This window comes from Heterodontus francisci, chromosome 15 (assembly GCF_036365525.1).
Source record: "Heterodontus francisci isolate sHetFra1 chromosome 15, sHetFra1.hap1, whole genome shotgun sequence".
Lineage (NCBI taxonomy): Eukaryota > Metazoa > Chordata > Chondrichthyes > Heterodontiformes > Heterodontidae > Heterodontus > Heterodontus francisci.
The window spans coordinates 45,450,498-45,472,804 of NC_090385.1; the positions used below are offsets into that span (position 1 = coordinate 45,450,498).

General features: G+C 44.6%; 1 protein-coding gene across 2 annotated transcripts in view; it reads right to left on the reverse strand.

Annotated features, from left to right (window-relative positions):
• Positions 1 to 20,371, reverse strand: part of gdpd2 (glycerophosphodiester phosphodiesterase domain containing 2) — a 224,312-nt gene extending 203,941 nt beyond the window's left edge. Inside the window, exon 1 of one of the 2 annotated variants that reach the window (XM_068047952.1) lies at positions 20,285 to 20,371. The gene's annotated coding sequence lies outside the window, so the exon portion shown is untranslated. Of the gene's footprint in view, positions 1 to 3,270; positions 3,341 to 20,284 lie in introns of those variants that run through there. The other variant, XM_068047953.1, reaches the window with a different exon arrangement.
• Between the last annotated feature and the right edge of the window lie 1,936 nt (positions 20,372 to 22,307).

The following is a 22,307-nucleotide window of genomic DNA, read 5'->3' on the forward strand; positions in this document are numbered from 1 at the left end:
TTGCTTCTGTCTTCACTATAGAGGATACAAAAAACATTCCAGTAACAGCTGTAAATAAGGAGGTGGAAAGAAGAGAGGAACTTGGTGAAATTACAATCACCAGGGAAGCAGTGCTGAGCAAACTGATGGAGCTGCAGGTTGACAAGTCCCCGGGTCCTGACAGACTTCATCCTAGGGTCCTAAATGAGGTGGCTAATGAGGTATTAGATGCGTTGCTGTTAATTTTTAAAAATTCGCTGGGTTCTGGAAATGTTTCATCAGACTGAAGAGTAGCAAATATAACCTGTCTATTCAAGAAGGTGGGGGGAGGCAGAAAACAGGTAACTATAGGCCAGTTAGCTTGAAGTCCGTTCTGGCGAAGGTGTTAGAATTGATCATTAAGGAGGTTATAGCTGGAAACTTAGAAAAACTCAAGGTAATTGGGAATAGTCAGCATGGTTTTGTGAAAGGGAAATCATGTTTAACCGATTTATTGGAGTTCTTTGAAGGAGTAACATGCGCTGTGGATAAAGGGGAGCCAGCTGACATACTGTACTTGGATTTACAGAAGGCATCTGACAAGGTGCCACATAAAAGGTTATTCTGCAAAGTAGGAGTTCATGGTATAGGGCTTAACATATTAGAAGGAGGAGAGGTGACTTAATAGAGACATATAAGATAATCAGAGGGTTAGATAGGGTGGATAGTGAGAGTCTTTTTCCTCGGATGGTGATGGCAAACACGAGGGGACATAGCTTTAAGTTGAGGGGTGATAGATATAGGACAGATGTCAGAGGTAGTTTCTTTACTCAGAGAGTAGTAGGGGCGTGGAACGCCCTGCCTGCAACAGTAGTAGACTTGCCAACTTTAAGGGCATTTAAGTGGTCATTGGATAGACATATGGATGAAAATGGAATAGTTTAGGTCAGATGGTTTCACAGGTCGGCGCAACATCGAGGGCCGAAGGACCTGTACTGCGCTGTAATGTTCTATGTTCTATGTAAGGATAGAAGATTGGCTGGCTGGCAGAAAACAGAGAGTATACATAAATGGATCCTTTTCTGAGTGGCAGGATGTGACGAGTGGAGTCCCGCAGGAGTCTGTGCTGGGGCCTCAAATTTTTACAATTTATATCAATGACTTAAATGACGGGAGTGATGGCATGGTAGCTAAATTTGCAGATGACACAAAGATAGGTAGGAAAGTATGTTGTGAAGAGGACATAAGGAGGTTGTAGACCGATATAGATAGGTTGAGTGAGTGGGCAAAAATCTGGCAGATGGAGTATAATGTAGGAAAAAGTGAAGTTGTTCACTTTGACAGGAAGAATAAAAGTATTACTTAAACAGAGAATGACTGCAGAGTTCCGGGGTGCAGAGGGATCTAGGTGTTGTGGTGCATGAGTCACAAATAGTATGCAGGTACAGCAAGTAGTAAAGAAGGCTAATGGAATGCTATCCTTTATTACGAGAGGAATTGAAAATAAAAGTAAGAATGTTATGCTTCAGTTATACAGGGCATTGATGAGACTACATCTCGAATACTGTGTGCAGTTTTGTTCTCCTTATTTAAGGAAGAATGTAAATGCATTGGAGACGGTTCAGAGGATGTTTACTAGATTGATATCTGGAATGAGTAGGTTGTTTTATGAGGAAAGCTTGTACAGACTGGGCTTGTTTTCACTGGAGTTTACAAGAGTGAGGGGGAGACATGATTGTAGTTTATAAGATCCTGAACCATCTTGACAAGGTGGATGTGGAAATGATATTTCCTCTTGTGGATAAGTCCAGAATTAGAGGTTGTCCTTTTAGGACAGAGATGAGGAGAAATTTTTTCTCTCAGAGGGTTGTGCGACTTTGGAACTCTCTGCCTCAGAAAATGGTGCAGGCGGGGTCATTGAATATTTTTAAGGCAGCGGTAGATAGATTCTTGTTAGGCAAGGGAATTAAAGGTTATTGGGGGTAGATGGGAGTGTGGAATTCGAAACACAAACAGATCAGTCATGATCTTATTGAATGGCGGAGCAGGCTAGAGGGGCCGAATGGCCTACTTCTGCTCCTAATTCGTATATTCATATGTCATGGAATATGTTTGGGTGATATGGCTGTCATGCTTAAATAGTTCCCTGTGCGTGAAAGCTCTGAATTGTGAATGGGAGGCTTGCAACAGTCCTAAGTGCGTGAGGGTGAGGTAAACCACATGAATTGAAGGATTGAGTACTGAATGATAGAGATTGTTGGTAGGTGGGTGATGGGGTGTCATGAATTGAGCAGTGGATGAGACTGGTGTCACATTTGGTAGGATATGTCATTTGAAGACAGAACTCACATATTAATTCAGTAAACTTCTTCCTGCACTGTATTTATGTTCTTGGCGCCATGCTCCTGGAATTGACCTTCATTGCTACACCTTTCCACTGTCCGATGAGCATATGTTTCGACGGATTCTTGCCCTCCTCTGTCTGTTGCTTTCTGCCTCTTGTACCAAAGCCATCCAGTGCATTATCAGAAAACTGTAGTGCATGTTCTCTCACAGGTTGAGCCACCTTGACAAAAATCTTAAAAAGCACTTCCAGCAGCTACAATGCACCTCCTTTCTAAGAGGTGCAGACTACCTATAAGTTGTGCTAGCCACTCACGATATTGACCACCTATGCACCACCCACCACCGCACCCACCCCCCACCCCCAGCTGATGCATGCAACCAATGAACAGTGCAGGCAGTGCTGGCTGCACACAGCAATCATGGAAATCAACAGGCAGCACAAATTTAACATTTTGCCTGCAGTGCAATGCAGGGGATTAATCGTGCACCGTGAATCCCATGCCCATTTTCAGCTTATCCAATTTAATTCCCTATATTTTTCCACTGTTAAGAATCTTATTTTTATTATTCTTTTCTCTAAAGTGTAATACTTCATATTTTTCTACAATGAACTCTGTAGGTCACTGGCCTCTTACATTTTTCTGCTTACGATGGCAAATGATTGACTGCTTCTACCAAGTTAAGAAATCTTATCGTAAACTATTTGTGTATCAGCCCCATTAGGTTGAGTAATGTTTGTATGTGTACCTTTTAATAGGAATAGGAACAGGCCATTCAGGCCTTCAACCTTGTTCTGCCATTCAATTACATCATGGCTGATCTGTACCTCAACTTGATCGACCCAACTTTGTTCCATATTGCTGGATACCCTTACGTAACAAATATTTTTCGATTTCAATTCTGACAATTTCAATTGACCCAGCATACACAGCTTTTCAGGGGAGAGAATTCCAGATATTCACTAACCTTTGTGCGCAGAAGTATTCAATGACTTGTGTACCTGTACGCTCAAGTTCTTGGTTTCTCACCATTAAAGAAAATATTCTGATTTGTCCTTCTCAGTTTCAGAGTGGATGACCTCACACTTCCTCACATTGTACTTCATCTGCCACAGTTTTCCCTATTAATTTTGCCTGTCTTTGTTCCTTTGTAACTTCCTGTTCCCTAGTTAAGAAGTAAGGCAAGTGTAAAACCATGGCCTGGATATTTAACTCCATAGTGTGTGTCTTTTGACCCTGAAAGATTCCCCACCTAAATGCTGATTAGCACGCTTGGCTTCCAGTCAGCCGGTCAGCAATCAATAGCAGGCTGCAAGACCTAATCCCTGACCCCGGAGAGGGGAAGTGCCCAATCCTTGGGGATTTGTACAGATGGGGACGGGGGGGAGGAGGGGAGCAGTGGGGTCTGATGATTGGGGAGCTTGGGGGGGGGGGGGGGCGGTGGGTGGGTGGAAGCACTCCTGGCTCACAAGGAGTGCTATAAAGGCACTTATCTTCTCCTGAAGGTGTCGTCACCTCGCTGCAGCCGCTGGATTTCTCAGAGGCCTGGGAAACCTGGCCACCCACAGTAAAATCTGCAAAGCTAGTTCAAACAAAGGCTTTCGTCCTCATTAACATATTTAAAATGCTAGCCCACCTCCTTGTTCCACCTCAGAAAAACCCAAAAGTTAGTAGGTTGGAGTTGGCTTCCCAACAAGTTCAGAGTTTTTCTGCATTTAACCCCCACCTGCTCCCAATCCTACACATTTGATCACACCCACCCACCCCTGTCACCAGGTTACTACAGATTTTTTAGTCTAACATTAGTCTGGGAATGTCACCAAACCTGTCATCAGAGACAGAGTGACTGAGCACTTGGACAAATACATGACCGGTGGAACTTACAGGTGGTCGTGCTCCCATGCATCTGCTGCCCTTGTCCTTCTAGGTGGCAGAGGTTTCGGGTTTGGAAGGGGCTGTCGAAGGAACCTTGGCCACTGAAGTGAAGAGGTGTCAATCAATTGGTCTGTTTTGTCCTGGATGGTGTTGAGATACATTCATCCAGGTGTGGAGAATATCCAATCACACTCCTGACTTGTTCCTTGCAGATAGTGAATAGGTTTGGGGAGTTCTGAGGTGAATTATTCCCCACAGAATTCCCAATCTCTGTCCTGCTGTTGTAGACACAGTATTTATATAGAATCATAGAAATTTACAGTGTGGAAGGAGACCATTAGGTTCATTATGTCCGCGCCGGGTGACAAGCAGCCATCCCGCCTAATCCCACTTTCCAGTTCTTGGTCCGTATCCTTGTAGGTTACAGCACTTCAAGTGCATTTCCAAGTACATTTTAATTGTTATGAGGGTTTCTGCCTCTACCACCCTTTCAGGCTGTGATTTCCACATCCCCACCACTCTCTGGGTGAAAACAATTTCCCCTCAAACCTCCTCTAGACCTCCTATCTCTTACCCTAAATCTATGCCTCTGGTTTTGGACCCCTCAATCAAGGGAAACAGGGCCTTCCTATCCACTCTATCTAGATCCCTCATAATTTTATACACTTCAATTAGGTTGCCCCTCAGCCTCCTCTGTTCCAAAGAAAACAACCTTAGCCTATCTAATCTTTCCTCATAACTAAAATTTTCCAGTCCAGGCAACATCCTCTTAAATCTCCTCTGTACCCTCTCTAGTGCAATAATCCTATAGCAGTGACCAGAACTGCACGTAGTACTTCAGCTGTGGCCTAACTAGTGTTTTGTACAGTTCCAGCATAACTTCCCAGTTCTTATATTCAATGCCTTAGCTAATAAAGGCAAGCATCCCATATGACTTCTTGACCACCTTATCTACTTGTCCAGCCACCTTCAGGGATCTGTGGACATGCACTCCAAGGTCCCTTTGTTTGTCTACAATTCTCAGTATCCAACGTTTATTGTGTATTCCCTTGCTTTGTTAGCCTTCACCAAATGAATTATCTGACACTCTCCCGGATTGAACACAATTTGCCACTCTTCCGCCCACCTCACTAGTCCATTGATATCTTCCTGCAGTCTGCAGCTTTCTTCATTATCAACCACACAGCCAATTTGTGTATAGTCTGCAAACTTCTTAACCACACCCCCTACATTCAAGTCCAAATCATTGATACATATGACAAAAAGCAAGGGATCTAGTACAGCGCCCTGCAGAACCTCAATGGAAACAGCTTTCCAGTCACAAAAACACCCATCGACCATTACCCTTTGCTTCCTGCCTCTGAGCCAATTTTAGATCCAACTTGCCACTTTGCTTTGGATCCCATGGGCTTTTATTTATGACCAGTCTGCCATGTAGGACCTTGTCAAAAGGCTTGCTAAAATTCATATACCATATCAATTTCACTCTCTTCATAGACCCTCCTTGTTACCCACCCAAAAATTTTTTAATCATGTTAGTTAGACATGACTTTCCCTTAACAAATCCATGCTGACTCTCCTTGATTAATGTGTATTTTTAAATTTATCCTGCCCCTCAGAACATTTTCCAATCATTTCCCCCCCCACTGAGGTTAGGCTAACTAGTCTGTAATTACTTGGTCTATCCCTTTCTGCCTTTTTAAATAATGATGCAATGTTAGCTGTCCTCTAATCCTCTGGCACCACACTTGTAGCTAGAGAGGATTGGAAAATGATGGTCAGAGTCTCTGCCATCTCTTCTCTTAACATCCGAGGATACATTTCATCTGGACTTGGGGATTTATCCACTTTCAAAGATATCAAACTCCTTTATACTTCCTCTCTCACCATATGCAAAGATGGTCAGTCAGCTGGAATATGCAAAGATGGTCAGTCAACAGGCAGGATTTCACAGAATCACAGAGTGGTTACAGTGCAGAAGGAGGCCATTTGGCCCATCATGTCTGCACTGGCTCTCTGAATGAGCAATTCACCTAGTGCCACTCCCCCACCTTCTCCTCGTTGCCCTGCACATTCTTCCTTTTCAGGTAACAGTCTAATTCCCTTTTGAATGCTTCAATTGAATCTGCCTCCACCATACTTTCAGGCAGTGCATTCCAGACCTTAACCACTCGCTGCTTGAAAAAGTTTTTCCTCGTATCGCTTTTGCTTCTTTTATCAATTACTTTAAATCTGTGCTCTCTCATTCACAATCCTTTCACAAATGGACAGTTTCTTCCGATCTACTTTGTCCAGACCTCTCATGATTTTGAATACCTCGATCAAATCTCCTCTCAGCCTTCTCTTCCCCAAGGAAAACAGTCCTAACTTCTCCAATATATCTTCATTACTGAAGTTTCTAATCCTGGAACCATTCTTGTTAATCTTTTCTACACCCTTTTATTACGACCGACCACTCAAGTCAAAGCCCCCAATCAAAATATACGATTCTGATTGTGGTGGGAGAAACGCACTGTTAATTCAATCCTGGCCCTCCACAGATCGCCTAACATATCATTTTTAAACTTTCCAAATTAAAGAAAGGCCCAGCCAAATTGTACCATCTATTAACCCCCGAATGAAGTTAACCAAACTAGGTGTCTTTAAATCAACAAATTAACTGTTTAATTAGAAAAACTAAATTCTTAAACACTACTAAGATATAAACAAAATTTAAAATAGAAAAAATTTGAGTCCTTGCAGATTTACGTTCCTGCCAGATGTGGAACAGTCCAAGGTTGCTTGAAGTCCTCACTGCCGTCCGATGGGGAAAAAAAGTTTCTAGAACAGTCCATTGTCTAATTCAGTAGTTGAAATTGTTGCTCCTTCTCCAGCGATGAATTTCAACAATTAACAACTGGCAAACACTTTTTGATGAATCAATTTGGCTTTAGAATTTTTGAGGGGTAGAAGAGTGTCACAGTCTAATGTAACAATGTCAGCCCACTAAAAGCTGAAAATGGAGATATTGTCATTGATAATGGGGAAATGGCAGATATGTTAAACAATTACTTTGCCTCAGTATTTACAGTTGAAAAGGAGGATAACTTGCCGGAAGTTCTACCTTATGGGTAGAATTGAGGAACAGAAAACGGTCTAAACTGTAATAGATGTTGTGTATAGATCCACCGGTAGCAGTTCTGAGGTGTTAGATTGTATAAATGCACAAATTAGGCAAGTGTGTAACAAATGCAGAGTAGTATTAATGGGGGATTTTAACTTACACATAGATTGGGAGAGGCAGACTAGTACCTGTCAGAAAGATAGTGAATTTCTGGAATGTGTCTGGGATAGTTTCCTACAGCAATATGTCCTAGATGTAACAAGGGGACAGGCAATATTAGATTTAGTTATGAGTAATGAGCCAAATTTAATTAGTAGCCTAACTATGCGTGTACATTTATCAAATAGTGATCACAACATGATCAAATTCAAGGTAGCATTTGAAAGTGAAAAGCATGAATCAGCTACCAGAATTTTAGACTTGGGTAAGGCTGACTTTACCGGGATGAGACAGAGACTGTCCACGGTAAACTGGGTAGATCTGTTAATGGGTCAAATGACTGAAGAACACTGGAGAATATTTAAAGAAACATTTAACGAAATACAGAGCGAGTATATACCCCTGAGAGGAAAAAGCTCCACTTCACAGAAAAAACAGCCATGGACAACTAAAGAGATTAGGGATAGCATAAAGCAAAAAAAAAGGGCTTACAAAAATGCAAAACGCAGCACAGATCCGGCCGAATGGGATTGATACAAAGACCAGCAAAGTGGCACAAAGCAGCTTATAAGAGCTACTAAAAGAGATTATGAAAGGAAACTTGCAAGGGACATCAAAATCAATAAGCTAAAGAGACTTAAGGCATTACAGGTAGGTGGTGGCGTAGCTGGACTAGTAACCCAGAGACCCAGGGTATTGATCTGGGGACATGGGTTTGAATCCCACCACAGCAGAAGGTGGAATTTGAATTTATAGGGGGAGATGGTGGTGTAGTGGTAATGTCACTGAACTAGTAAGCCAAAGGCCAGGCTAATGAGCTGGGGACAGGGGTTCAAATCCCACCACGGCAGATGGTGGAATTTAGAATGGACGGCACAGTGGCAGAGTGGTTAGCACCGCAGCCTCACAGCTCCAGGGATCCGGGTTCGATTCTGGGTACTGCCTATGCGGAATTTGCAAGTTCTCCCTGTGACAGTGTGGGTTTTCGCCTGGTGCTCTGGTTTCCTCCCACAGCCAAAGACTTGCAGGTTGAGAGGTAAATTGCCCCTAGTGTAGGTAGGTGGTAGGGAATATGGGATTACTGTAGGGTTAATATAAATGGGTGGTTCTTGGTTGGCACAGACTCGGTGGGCCGAAGGGCCTGTTTCAGTGCTGTATCTCTAAATAAATATTAGAAATGTGAAAGGTTTTAAGCAAGAAAAAGGGGGGAGGGGGGGGGGCAAGAGATAACAAAGGAGAATCCCAAAGCCTTTTATTCATATATAAGGAGAAAGAGGGTAACTAGAGAAAGGATTGGCCCACTAAAGGACAAAGGAGGAATGTTATGCTTGGACTCAGAGAAAATGGGTGAGATTCTAAACGAGTACTTTGCATCGGTATTCACCGAGGAGAGGGACATGACGGATGTTGAGGTTAGGAACAGATGTTTGATTACTCTAGGTCAAGTCGGCATAAGGAGGGAGGAAGTGTTGGGTATTCTAACGGGCATTAAGGTGGACAAGTCCCCAGGTCCGGATGGGATCTATCCCAGGTTACTGAGGGAAGCGAGAGAGGAAATAGCTGGGGCCTTAACAGATATCTTTGCAGCATCCTTAAACACGGGTGAGGTCCCGGAGGACTGGAGAATTGCTAATGTTGTCCCCTTGTTTAAGAAGGGTAGCAGGGATAATCCAGGTAATTATAGACCGGTGAGCCTGACGTCAGTGGTAGGGAAGCTGCTGGAGAAGATACTGAGGGATAGGATCTATTCCCATTTGGAAGAAAATGGGCTCATCAGTGATAGGCAACATGGTTTTGTGCAGGGAAGGTCATGTCTTACCAACTTAATAGAATTCTTTGAGGAAGTGACAAAGTTGATTGATGAGGGAAGGGCTGTCGATGTCATATACATGGACTTCAGTAAGGCGTTTGATAAGGTTCCCCATGGCAGGCTGATGGAGAAAGTGAAGGCGCTTGGGGTCCAAGGTGTACTAGCTAGATGGATAAAGAACTGGCTGGGCAACAGGAGACAGAGAGTAGCAGTAGAAGGGAGTTTCTCAAAATGGAGACGTGTGACCAGTGGTGTTCCACAGGGATCCGTGCTGGGACCACTGTTGTTTGTGATATACATTAATGATTTGGAGGAAAGTATAGGTGGACTGATTAGCAAATTTGCAGACGACACTAAGATTGGTGGAGTAGCAGATAGTGAAGGGGACTGTCAGAGAATACAGCAGAATATAGATAGATTGGAGAGTTGGGCAGAGAAATGGCAGATGGAGTTCAATCAGGGCAAATGCGAGGTGATGCATTTTGGAAGATCCAATTCAAGAGTGAACTATACAGTAAATGGAAAAGTCCTGGGGAAAATTGATGTCCAGAGAGATTTGGGTGTTCAGGTCCACTGTTCCCTGAAGGTGGCAACGCAGGTAAATAGAGTGGTCAAGAAGGCATACGGCATGCTTTCCTTCATCGGACGGGGCATTGAGTACAAGAGTTGGCAGGTCATGTTACAGTTGTATAGGACTTTGGTTCGGCCACATTTGGAATACTGCGTACAGTTCTGGTCGCCACATTATCAAAAGGATGTGGATGCTTTGGAGAGGGTGCAGAGGAGGTTCACCAGGATGTTGCCTGGTATGGAGGGCGCTAGCTATGAAGAGAGGTTGAGCAGATTAGGATTATTTTCATTAGAAAGACGGAGGTTGAGGGGGGACCTGATTGAGGTGTACAAAATCATGAGAGGTATAGACAGGGTGGATAGCAAGAGGCTTTTTCCCAGAGTGGGGGTTTCAATTACTAGAGGACACGAGTTCAAAGTGAAAGGGGAAAAGTTTAGGGGGGATATGCGTGGAAAGTTCTTTACGCAGAGGGTGGTGGGCACCTGGAACGCATTGCCAGCGGAGGTGGTAGATGCGGGCACGATGGAGTCTTTTAAGATGTATCTAGACAGATACATGAATGGGCAGGAAGAAAAGAGATACAGAACCTTAGAAAATAGGCGACATGTTTAGAGAGAGGATCTGGATCGGCGCAGGCTTGGAGGGCCGAAGGGCCTGTTCCTGTGCTGTAATTATCTTTGTTCTTTGTTCTTTGTTCTTTGAGAACGTGTAGATAGGACGAGGTCACGGAGGATAACAGAAACTGTTCCTATTAGGGCGGCACAGTGGCGCAGTGGTTAGCACCGCAGCCTCACAGCTCCAGCGACCCGGGTTCAATTCCGGGTACTGCCTTTGTGGAGTTTGCAAGTTCTCCCTGTGTCTGCGTGGGTTTCCTCCGGTTGCTCCGGTTTCCTCCCACATGCCAAAGACTTGCAGGTTGATAGGTAAATTGGCCATTATAAATTGCCCCTAGTATAGGTAGGTGGTAGGGAAATATAGGGACAGGTGGGGATGTGGTAGGAACATGGAATTAGTGTAGGATTAGTATAAATGTGTGGTTGATGGTCGGCACAGACTCGGTGGGCCGAAGGGCCTGTTTCAGTGCTGTATCTCTAAACTAAACTGAAATAAAGGGAAAGCGGGTGGTCAAGAGCAATGTAGGCCCACTAAAAGATGAAAATGGAGATATTGTCTTTGATAATGGAGAAATGGCAGACATGTTAAACAATTACTTTGCCTCAGTATTTACAGTTGAAAAGGAGGATAACTTGCCGGAAGTCCCGAAAAAATTAATAACCGATAGGGGACAGGGACTTAATACAATTAACGTAAGTAAATCATCAGTAACAAGGAAATTAATGGAACTAAAAAGTGAGAAATCCCCAGGACCTGATGGTTTCCATCCGAAGGTGTTAAAGGAAGTAGGGGAGCACATTGTAGATGCCCTAACTATAGTCTGTCAGAGTTCCCTAGATTCAGGAGTGGTCCCTCTGGATTGGAAAGTTGCACATGTCACTCCACTTTTTAAGAAGGGTGAAAGGGGGAACCAAGGAAATTACAGACCAGTTAGCCTGACATTTGTGGCGGGGAAGTTGCTGAAGTCTATAATCAAGGATAGAGTGACTGAACACCTTGAAAAATTTCAGTTAATCAGGGACAGCCAGCATGGATTCATGACAGGAAGGTCATGCCTTACAAATCTCATTGAATTTTTTGAAGAGGTGACTAAGGTAGTGGATAGGGGAATGTCTATGGATGTTATTTATATGGACTTCCAGAAGGCATTTGATAAAGTCCCATATAAGAGACTGTTAACTAAGGTAGAAGCCCATGGCGTTGAGGGCAAATTATTGACATGATTAGAAAGCTGGTTGAGTGGTAGGTGACAGAGAGTGGGGATAATGGGTAAGTACTCCGATTGGCAGGATGTAACTAGTGGTGTCCCACAGGGATCTGTGTTGGGGCCTCAATTATTCACATTATTCATTAACGATATGGATGATGGCATAGTAAGTCATATATCCAAATTTGCTGATGATACAAAATTAGGCGGCATTGTAGACAGTCTAGATGATAGCATAAAATTGCAAAGAGATATTGACAGACTAGGTGAGTGGGCAAAACCGTGGCAGATGGATTTCAATGCGGGCAAGTGTGAGGTTATCCATTTTGGACCAAAAAAGGATAGAGCAGGGTACTTTCTAAATGGGAAGAGGTTAAGTACAGTGGATGTCCAAAGAGACTTGGGGGTTCAGGTGCATAGATCTTTAAAATGCCACGAGCAAATAAGAATGGACTCCTCTGGTGTCTCTATTCTAACTTAGGGCGGCACAGTGGCGCAGTGGTTAGCACTGCAGCCTCACAGCTGCAGGGACCCGGGTTCAATTCTGGGTACTGCCTGTGTGGAGTTTGCAAGTTCTCCCTGTGTCTGCGTGGGTTTTCTCCGGGTGCTCCGGTTTCCTCCCACAAGCCAAAAGACTTGCAGGTTGGTAGGTAAATTGGCCATTATAAATTGTCACTAGTATAGGTAGGTGGTAGGGAAATATAGGGACAGGTGGGGATGTTTGGTAGGAATATGGGATTAGTGTAGGATTAGTATAAATGGGTGGTTGATGGTCGGCACAGACTCGGTGGGCCGAAGGGCCTGTTTCAGTGCTGTATCTCTAATCTAATCTAATCTAATCAAGTGCAGAAAATAATCAAAAAGGATAATGGAATGCTAGCCTTTATATCTAGAGGATTGGAGTATAAACACACAGAGGTTATACTGCAGCTGTACAAAACCCTGGTTAGACCCCACTTGGAGTACTGTGAGCAGTTCTGAACACCACACCTTAGGAAGGATATAGTGGCCTTGGAGGGAGTGCATCGTCGGTTTACAAGAATGATACCTGGACTACAGGGGTTAAGTTACGAGGAGAGATTACACAAATTAGGCCTGTTTTTGCTAGAATTTAGAAGGTTAAGGGGTGATCTGCTCGAAGTCTTCAAGATATTAACAGGAAAAGACAGGCTAGATAAAGATAAACTATTTCCACTGGTTGGAGATTCTAAAACGAGGGAGCATAGTCTAAAAATTAGGACCAGACCGTTCAGGAGAGATCTTAGGAAGCATTTCTTCACGCAAAGGGTGGTAGAGGTTTGGAACTCTCTCCCACAAACAGCAGTTGAAGTTAGAACAGTAGTTAATTTTAAATCTGAGAATGATAGATTTTTGTTAAGCAAAGATATTAAGGGATATGAGCCAAGGCAGATATATGGAGTTAGGCCACGGATCAGCCATGATCTCATTGAATGGTGGGACAGGCTCGAGGGGCTGAATGGCCTAATCCTGTTCCTATCTTCCTATGTTCCCTACCACCGAAGTTAAACTGACTGGCCTGTAGTTGCTGGGTTTATCTTCACACCGTTTTTTGAACAAGGGTGTAGTGTTTGCAATTCTCCAGTCCTCTGGCACCACCCCTGAGTCTAAGGAAGACTGAAAAATTATGGCCAGTGCCTCTGCGATTTCCACCCTCACTTCCCTTAGTATCCTTGGATGCAACTCATCTGGCCCTGGTGCATTATCCACTTTAAGTACAGACAGCCTATCTAATATGTCCTCCTTATCAATTTTAAATAATTCTAATGTCTGAATCATTCATCAATTAATCATTGCCTAAGTTGCATCTTCTTCCTTGGTAGCAAGACTTCCCTACTTTTATATTCCATCCCCCGATTTGAAAGCTTTCAAGCTGGAATGGTGAGAGAGAGAGAGAGGGACCCCCATTTAGGGTCTGCTCATGTCAGAGTCCAGTTGCTTCTCCTCTGCTGCAGAGAAAACAGCAGCTTAAAACCTCAGATAGGAGGGGCTTGTCACATGACAGTCACTCAGTGATGTAAACATCGCAGTTGGCAGTATTTCTTCATCTTGCTGATAGAACAGGTAGCTCATTTAAACTTCCTGGGGACTTAGCAAACATTTCGTCTTTCTCCTCACAAGCATTGCAGTGTAGGATATAGTGTTGCAAATTAGGTGATATCTTAAGCTGAACGGATGATTTTGTTGGCAGCGTGTCTTTTAAAAAAATATAAATTCAGATCTCCAGTCAGTGGATTAAAGAAAATTATTAAAAAAACACATTGGTGTAAATTATTCATAAGCAAAAGCCTGCTGTATTTATACTAGCAAAAATTGTAAAGACCTGAGTCAGCCCCTGCTGACCAGATAACCAGTTCTAACTAGGCACCTAATTAACTAACTGTGCAGCTGCCACTAGCAGGCAGCCTGTTTACCACTGCTTAAGACTGTGAAAGAAACTACAAGTTAAAGTTAAAGTTAAGTTAAATGCTAAATACAAAACTTGATTAGATTTTAGAAAGGGATCAACCCTTAAAATTCTCTCACTCACCAAATTCCACGAGTTAAGTACGAACGCTGGTCGAGCTGGGTTTCTGGTCAATAGTAACCCCCATGGGGGATTTAGCAATGGTAATGTCACTAAATGCCAAGGTCAGATGGTTAGATTCTGTCTCGTTGGAGATGGTCATTGTCTGGCACTTGTGGAGCGTGAATGTTACTTACCACTTGTAAGTCCAATCCTGAATGTTGTCCAGGTCTTGCTGCATGTGTTCAAGGACTGCTTCAGTATCTGAGGAGTTGTGAAGGATATTGAACATTGTGCATCAGTGAACATCCCCACTTCTGACTTGTGATGGAGCAAAGGTCATTGATGAAACAGCTGAAGATGGTTGGGCCTAGGATACCACCCTGAGGAGCTCCTTCAGCAATGTCCTGGGGCTGAGATGATTTGCCTCCATCAACCACAGCGTTCTTCCTTTGTGCTTGGTATGACTCCAACCAGTGGAGAGTTTTTCCTGATTCCCACTGACTTCAATTTCACCGGAGTTTCTTGATGCCACACTTGGTCAAATGGTGGCTTGATGTCATGGGCAGTCACAACTCATTTCTGGAATTCAGCTCTTTTGTCCATGTTTGGACCAAGGCTACAATATTTGCACAGGACATTCCTGGGCAATTTTCCACATTGTCAAGTAGATGTCAGTGTTGTAGCTGTACTGAAGCAGCTTGGCTAGGGGCACAGCTAGTTCAGGAGCACAAGTCTGCATTATTACAGCTGGGATGTTGTCAGGACCCATAGCCTTTGCAGTATCCAGTGACTTCAGCCATTTCTTGATATCACATGGAGTGAATTAGATTGGCTGAAACGGTTATCTGTGATGGTGGGGACCTCAGGAGGAGGCCGAAGTGGATCATATGCTTGGTACCTGTGGCTGAAGATGGTTGAAAATTCTTCAGCCTTGTCTTTTTCAATGATGTGCTGGGCTCAGTCATCATTTAGGATGGGAATGTGTGTAGAGACTTCTCCTCGCATTCGTTATTGTCCATAACCATTTATGACTCAATGTGGCAGGACTGTTGGTTGTGGGATTGCTTAGCTGTCTATAGCATGCCGCTTCTGATGTCTAGCATACATGTAATTCTGTGTTGCGGCTTCACCAGGTTGGCATCTCATTTTCAGGTATGCCTGCTGCTGCTCCTGGCATGCTTTCCTCCTGCACTCCTCATGGAAACAGGGTTGGTCCCCTGGCTTGTTGGTAATGGGAGAGTGAGGGATATGCTAGGCCATGAGGGTTACAGATTGTAATTGAATATAATTCTGCTGCTGATCGATCACAGCGCCTCATGAATGCCCAGTTTTGAGCTACCAGCTCTGTTCTGAATCCTTCCCATTCAGCACAATGGTAGTGCCACACAACATGATGGCGGGTGTTCTCAGTGTGAAGAAGGGACTTTGTCTCCACAAGGATTGTGTGGTGGTCCAGTACCAATACTACCATGGACAGATGCATCTGTGACAGGTAGATTGGTGAGGATGAGGTCAAGTAGGCTTTTCCCTATTATTGGTTCTGTCACCACCTGTCGCATGCCCAGTTTGACCTTCAGGAGTCGGCCAGCTCAAACAGCAGTTGCGCTACCGAGTCACTCATGGTGATGGATTGAAGTCACCCACCTAGAGTCCGTTCTGCACCCTTGCCACCCTCGGTGCATCTTCCAAGTGGAGTACAATATTGAGGACCACTGATTCATCAGCTAAGTGAGGGCACATTGTGGTAATCAGCAGGTAGTTTCCTAGCCCATGTTTCATCTGATGCCATGAGACTTCATGGAGTCTGCAGTTATTGTTGAGGACTCCAGGGCCATTCCCTCACAACTGTATGCCACTGTGCTGCCACCTCTGGTGCGTCTGTCCTGCTGGTGGGACAGGACGTACCCAGGAATAGTGATGGAGGAGTCTGGGACATTGGGTGTGAAGTATGATTTGGTGAATATGGCGATGTCAGGCTATTGCTTGACTAGACTGCCAGACAGCTCTCCCAATTTTGGCACAAGACCCCAGGTATTAGTGAGGAGAACTTTGCAGGGTCATCTGAGCAGGGTGTGCCTTTGGCGCTTCCGATACATAGGTCGATGCCAGGTGGACCATCTGCTTTTATTCTTATTTGACTTTTCTGCAGTGGTTTGATACAACTGAATGGTTTGTCAGGCCATTTCAGAGGGCAGTTAAGAGTCAACCATATTGCAGTGGGTCTGGAATCACATAGACCAGAATGGCTAAGGACGGCAGATTTTCTTCCCTCAAGGACAATACTGAGCCAGATGGGTTTTTAAGCCAAGCCGGTAGGTTCATGATCAGCATTACTGAGGCTAGATTTTTATTCCAGACTTTATTAATTATTTTAATTTAAATTCCCCCAGCTGCCATGGTGGGATTTGAACTCCTGTCTTTGGAGCATTAGGCCAGGCCTCTGGATTACTAGCCCAACATTACCATTTCTTGCCCCACCCCCACCTCACTTGCTTATAACCTGTGACATTTTTAATATTTGTCAGTTCCGAAGAAGGGTCACTGACCCGAAACGTTAACTCTGCTTCTCTTTCCACAGATGCTGCCAGACCTGCTGAGTGGTTCCAGCATTTCTTGTTTTTATTTTAGATTTCCAGCATCTGCAGTATTTTGCTTTTATATTAACATTACCATTATGTACCTTCCCCTTAAAAATACTTGAAATATACTTGAAAAGGAGAAATTTGCAGGGCTATGGGGAAAGAGCAGGAGAGTGCGACTAATTGCTCTTTCAAACAGCTGGCAGAATCATGATGGGCCAAATGGTCTCTGTGCTGAATGATTCTACAATATTAACGTCTTGAAAGAAGGAATAGGAGTTGTGTATCCAACATTGGAGATGGCACTAAGATAGGAGATAAAGTAACAAATGTCTTGGAGGAATGTTTGTATGTGTATTATTTAGCCAATGCCTTGAAGCATGCTTTCTTCAAGTTACTGTTACATTGGCACTACCAGTATGCCTGTTTCACCCATGCTATTACCCCTGTAATCATCAAGAGTGCCAAGCCTGCTATACTTTCAGCACTGCACGAACTGCTTTGCCTGTGCTGGGACGAGGGAGCAGTACCACAGGACATGCGCGATGCCAATATCATCACCCTCTATAAGAACAAGGGTGACCGCAACAACTACCGTGGAATCTCCCTGCCCAGCATAGTGGGGAAAGTCTTCGCTCGTGTCGCTTTAAACAGGCTCCAGAAGCTGGCTGAGCATGCCTATCCTGTGGCACAGTGTGGCTTTCGAGCAAAGAGATCCACCATTGACATGCTGTTCTCCCTTCACCAGCTACAGGAGAAATGCCATGAACAACAGATGCCCCTCTACCTTGCTTTCATTGATCTCACCAAAGCCTTTGACCTCGTCAGCAGACGTGGTCTCTTCAGACTACTAGAAAAGATTGGATGCCCACCAAAGCTACTAAGTATCATCACCTCATTCCATGACAATATGAAAGGCACAATTCAGCCTTATCAGACTCCTTTCCAATCCTGTGTTCTCGCACCTACACTGTTTGGGATCTTCTTCTCCCTGCTGCTCTCACATGTGTTCAAGTCTTCAGAAGAAGGAATTTTCCTCCACACAAGATCAGGGGGCAGGTTGTTCAACCTTGCCCGTCTAAAAGCGAAGACCAAAGTACGGAAAGTCCTCATCAGGGAACTCCTCTTTGCTGACGATGCTGCATTAACATCTCACACTGAAGAGTGTCTGCAGAGACTCATCGACAGGTTTGCAGCTGCCTGCAACGAATTTGGCCTAACCATCAGCCTCAAGAAAACGAACATCATGGGACAGGACGTCAGAAATGCTCCATCCATCAATATCGGCGACCACACTCTGGAAGTGGTTCAAGAGTTCACCTACCTCGGCTCAACTATCACCAGTAACCTGTCTCTAGATGCAGAAATCAACAAGCGCATGGGAAAGGCTTCCACTGCTATGTCCAGACTGGCCAAGAGAGTGTGGGAAAATGGCACACTGACACAGAACGCAAAAGTCCAAGTGTATCAAGGCTGTGTCCTCAGTACCTTGCTCTACGGCAGCGAGGCCTGGACAACGTACGTCAGCCAAGAGCGACGTCTCAATTCATTCCATCTTTGCTGCCTCCGGAGAATCCTTGGCATCAGGTGGCAGGACCGTATCTCCAACACAGAAGTCCTCGAGGCGGCCAATGTCCCCAGCATATACACCCTACTAAGCCAGCGGCGCCTGAGATGGCTTGGCCATGTGAGCCACATGGAAGATGGCAGGATCCCCAAGGACACATTGTACAGCGAGCTCGTCACTGGTATCAGACATACCGGCCGTCCTTGTCTCCGCTTTAAAGACATCTGCAAACGCGACATGAAGTCCTGTGACATTGATCACAAGTCGTGGGAGTCAGTTGCCAACGATCGCCAGAGCTGGCGGGCAACCATAAAGGCGGGGCTAAAGCGTGGCGAGTTGAAGAGACTTAGCAGTTGGCAGGAAAAAAGACAGAAGCGCAAGGAGAGAGCCAACTATGTAACAGCCCCGACAACCAATTTTATCTGCAGCACCTGTGGAAGAGTCTGTCACTCTAGAACTGGCCTTGATAGCCACTCCAGGCGCTGCTTCACAAACCACTGACCACCTCCAGGTGCTTACCCATTGTCTCTCGAGACAAGGAGGCCAAAGAAGAAGAAAAAAAGATTTGTCTGAAAACTAATTTGCAGTCTTAACTTCTGCAATGTATTGTCAAAATTTTGAAATCTGGCTAAATTTTTTTGCATTCTTTGCTGACGATGCTGCTTTAACATCTCACACTGAAGAATGCCTGCAGAGTCTCATCGACAGGTTTGCGTCTGCCTGCAATGAATTTGGCCTAACCATCAGCCTCAAGAAAACGAACATCATGGGGCAGGATGTCAGAAATGCTCCATCCATCAATATTGGCGACCACGCTCTGGAAGTGGTTCAAGAGTTCACCTACCTAGGCTCAACTATCACCAGTAACCTGTCTCTAGATGCAGAAATCAACAAGCGCATGGGTAAGGCTTCCACTGCTATGTCCAGACTGGCCAAGAGAGTGTGGGAAAATGGCGCACTGACACGGAACACAAAAGTCCGAGTGTATCAGGCCTGTGTCCTCAGTACCTTGCTCTACGGCAGCGAGGCCTGGACAACGTATGCCAGCCAAGAGCGACGTCTCAATTCATTCCATCTTCGCTGCCTTCGGAGAATACTTGGCATCAGGTGGCAGGACTATATCTCCAACACAGAAGTCCTTGAAGCGGCCAACACCCCCAGCTTATACACACTACTGAGTCAGCGGCGCTTGAGATGGCTTGGCCATGTGAGCCGCATGGAAGATGGCAGGATCCCCAAAGACACATTGTACAGCGAGCTCGCCACTGGTATCAGACCCACCGGCCGTCCATGTCTCCGTTATAAAGACGTCTGCAAACGCGACATGAAATCGTGTGACATTGATCACAAGTCGTGGGAGTCAGTTGCCAGCATTCGCCAGAGCTGGCGGGCAGCCATAAAGACAGGGCTAAATTGTGGCGAGTCGAAGAGACTTAGTAGTTGGCAGGAAAAAAGACAGAGGCGCAAGGGGAGAGCCAACTGTGCAACAGCCCCGACAAACAAATTTCTCTGCAGCACCTGTGGAAGAGCCTGTCACTCTAGAATTGGCCTTTATAGCCACTCCAGGCGCTGCTTCACAAACCACTGACCACCTCCAGGCGCGTATCCATTGTCTCTCGAGATAAGGAGGCCCAAAGAAACTCGTTTACATTTTTGTTTCTAATGCTTTTTGTGTAAGTTTCCATAATTCTGATTCTCCAAAAACAATAATGTTTTTACCATTATAAGTTTCACACGGATATTGTAGTAGTAAAGATAATTGTCTGTTTCGCTATCCAATGGTCTTACTGAAACTACATTCTCACATCTACTTTTTCATTAAACTTCGTATTTGGGAAGTAAGATCTGGCCTCAAGGAATAGATGTACAGCCGAATAGGGGAACAAACATCACTGGAGAGGAAAGGCACGATGAGAGTTCAAGTCTTACAATATAAGAATGGAAAATGCAGCATGAAACACGCGGTACCTGCAAAGTTTGCAAGTGGAGGAGCCGAATTTCCTGTCAATCAGTCTCGTGGTGCCCAACGGGCCACGAGCCGGGTCACGACCTCCGCCATTCGGACGGAGGCATGACGTCACTGACATACTCAATCATCCGCTCCCTATTGGCCAATTTGTTCAAACGTTTCCTTCCCGCCTTTAAGGCGATTGGCCATTCATATGGCGAGAGCTGATTGGACGGTATTAATAGCCTTGGGCAGTTCCTGGGCGAAGGGAACGCGGTAAAATAAATATCTGACCTTTACTCCACCCCTTTGTGCTGTACAATTCCATAGATCCCACCCCACCTGGTTTAAAAGTAGTTATACAATTCGGCATTTAAAAAAAAAAATTACGTGATGTGAAACCTTTTTTGGTGCTGAGCAACCATTCTGCTAAGATGTGGAGGTATTTTTGACAAAATTAAGAAAAAAGTGGGAGATGCTTAATCAAAAAGTTAAAAATGCCTCTATAGACCAAGTCTAAAAGGCGAAGTGGTTAACAAAGAACTGCAAACTTTAGTAAATGGTGGGAAATCATTAACTGAAAGTGGAAAAATACCTGCAGAGCCTTAAGACCAACATAAAAACCGTGCTGGAAATATGCAGCAGGTCTGGCAGCAGCTGTGCAGAGAGAAATGGAGTTAACGTTTCAAGTCAGTGATCTTTTATGAAAGGGTGCTGTGGACCCCCTGCTGAGAACTCCTGTGTTACATGACATTACAGCTGATGCTTGCTCTAACTTTGAGATGGATCTATGACATGCCCTTCTGTAGCTTCCCCTGATCATATATTGATTAGTCATTACAATCAAAATGGAAACTGCTGGCCTCAAGCATATGTGGAGAGATAAACTGTTTGCATTTCAGATTAGTGATCTAAAAATTTCAATTTACTCACCACCCATAGCCTTTTGTGGAAGAGAAAACTAGATTTCCACTCCCTTTCTGTGAAAAATGGTTTCCCGATTTCTCTCCTAAATGGTTTAGCTCTAATTAAAGATTAATTTCTCCCCCCCCCACCGAAGTATTTTGGAGCCCCCTGAGATAATTCCCAGCATTTCATTAGCCTTTTGATGACTTTGTACCTGTGCACATGTTTTCAATGAAGTCTATTGAAACAAAAGATGGGTTTCTCCTCAACCTTCTACATTGTTCTAATGAAGCTCAATGTAAGCTCGAGGAACAGCACCTTGTCTTTCAATTAAACACTTTACAGCCTTCTGGACATGTACTGAGTTCAACAATTTCAGATCATAACCACTGCCCCCATTTTTTCAGACAGCAGCTGTTGGCAATGATTCTTCTGTTGCCATTTACACCTTCTCTAGATCCATCATTTTGTTTCTTTACCGTCCCATTAATATTCCTTTTTGCTTTGCACAACCATCCTTTTGTTATTTAATCTCTCCTGCTTGCCACCCTTTCACAGACCTTCCCTTTTGTTCTCTCCTCTCCTCATCCACCCACCTTTTTCCCTGCCATTACACAAGCTTAAAAGCCAGTTCTGATGAAAGATTATTGACCTGAAACGTTGGGCAAAATTTTACCAAAAGGCAAGTGGCGGGACCTTGGGTGGCATATTATTGGTGCCAGTCAATTAAGAGGTTGCTGCCAGGAGTGCTGTCCAATTGAGGATGGCGTTCCTTTTCCCAGAGCTGCTAGCCCAATCAAAGGTTGCCACTGCTGAGGCTACAGCAAGAAGCAGAGGGCGCATCTATGCTAAGGTGCCATCAAAGGCAAGGTTTTAAAAAAATTTACCATGCTGGGGCCAGACAGGCAGGCCCTGGCAATCGCTAAGGTGGGGTGCACCTTCCAGTGTGGCATCGTAGCTGTGGCAGCTGCCGTTGCCACCGGGGGACCCCTCCGTGCACCCCCACCCCCAGGAAGCTGCTGGAAGGGAGAGGGCCAATCCGCTTAATTGAGCTGCCATCCTGCTGAGGTTCCTGCCGCTGGTAATATCCTGTTGTGGCAGGAAGGTGTCTGGCTCCCCTTCGGATGGCATTTTACT